Source organism: Furipterus horrens, unplaced genomic scaffold (genome assembly GCF_987537825.1).
Source record: "Furipterus horrens unplaced genomic scaffold, mFurHor1.1.pri manual_scaffold_4, whole genome shotgun sequence".
NCBI lineage: Eukaryota > Metazoa > Chordata > Mammalia > Chiroptera > Furipteridae > Furipterus > Furipterus horrens.
This window is the reverse complement of record NW_028327174.1, coordinates 2,486,566-2,488,345: the sequence shown is the minus strand read 5'-3', so window position 1 is coordinate 2,488,345 and position 1,780 is coordinate 2,486,566.

The following is a 1,780-nucleotide window of genomic DNA, read 5'->3' as shown; positions in this document are numbered from 1 at the left end:
GGCGCCTGTGACCATGTGAAATTACGTGGCAAGAGGGGATTAGGGTTGCAGATGGAATTAAGGGGACCAATCAGTTGTTCTTGAGGTGGGTGATTATCCTGCATGATCTGAGTGAATGATTGGAATCATCTGTGAATGTAATCACAGGGGCTCCTCTAGAGAGGGAGGCAGGAGAATCATGTGACAGTTAGCAAAGGAGATGTGACGAGGGAAGCAGAGGACCAGAGGGTGGGCAGTGGGAGAAGGACCCTACCCTTTAGGCCTGTGTTTCTGGCTTTGAGTCTGGAGGAAGGGGCCATGACCCAAGGAATGTGGGTGGCCTCTAAAACCAGAAAAGGCAAGGAATGGACCCCTCTCCTGGAGTCTCCAGAAGGAATACAGGCCTGTCCCTGTCAACACCTCATTTTAGCCCAGGGAGCGATATTTCAGTCTTCAGAACAGTAAGATACTAAATCAGTTCAAGACAGTAAGTTTGATTTTTTGTTACCGCGGCCGTTAGAAACTCATATTACACCAAGCAGTCCCGGCTGTGACCCGAGCTATTTTCCCTTCTCCATCTGGTCATAAGTGACTCCCATCCGTGTGGCCAGAGGTGGTGAGCGCTTGGGGACATGTGCCAGCACAACAGCAGTGGATGTCAAGACTTTGGGTTGCTTGCTGGTGCTACTTACGTCTGCCCTCTGGCCTTGCTCGTTCTCAGTCCCAGACGTGCTGCTGCCATCTTACAAGTTGCTGCGGCACCTCGGATGGCCAGAAGGACCTAGCTCATGACGGGCGGTAAGGCCCCGTGGGCATGTGACGTCACGGTCAGGTGCTCCGTATCGCACAGGGCCTGCCAGGAACATTTTTCTTTAACACTTTGATGAGTTTTCATACATTTTTTTGTTTTGAGCTACTGGGTTGAAAACTCTTCTGTGTGTTCTATCTTTTAAAAAAATCCCCACCATAAGAACATTTTTTCCTTTGCTTTGAGAGAGAGAGAGAGACATCAATCAGCTGCCTTCCCATACACTCCCTGATCAGGGATTGAACCCACAACCTGGGTATGTGTTCTGATCAGGAATCAAACCCATGACGCTTTGGTCTGTGGGACGACACTCCAACCACCTGAGCCACACCAGCCAGGGCAGTTTTCATAAATGTATTCAGCTGTGTAATTATCTCTCCTCCCATATTAGAACCCTTCCATCACCCCCTCCCCAATTCCCTGTATCTATGCACAGTCTGTCCCTTTTCCTACCCCTCCCTCCGCCCCGGGCAAATACAGATCTACGTTCGGTCTCTATATTGTTTGCCTTTCTAGAAATTGCATATAAATTAATGGTCTTCTTTGTCTGATTTCTTAATGTTTTCTGAGCTTCACCCATGTTGTGTGTATCTACAGTCGGACTGGCCGAACCTCAAACATCTCCCGGCCCTGGGTGAGCTCTGGGGTGTGTTCTTTGTCTTGCTTCATGGACTTTCACCCCATGCATGCTCAGTTTAATATTTAGTCCGAGACTCAGATTCCTATTTGGTCCCTGGCAGTCCTTCTCTGCAGCACTCCCACCTCCGCAAATTCCAGCTACTCCGGTTTGCTGTCTGTAACCTCTATCTCCTTAATTCAGTGAGACTGTCTTGCGATCCTGGAGCCTTACTTTGTGCGCTGCGACGAGGAAAGGGAGTCCAGGCAGAAAGACAGTCTCAGGGGTCCCACTGCTGGGTCGCCTGGCAGCTGATGTCTGAGAATGCTTTTTCCCCATACGTTTTCTAGTTTCCTAGTTGTTTAAAGCAAGGGGAC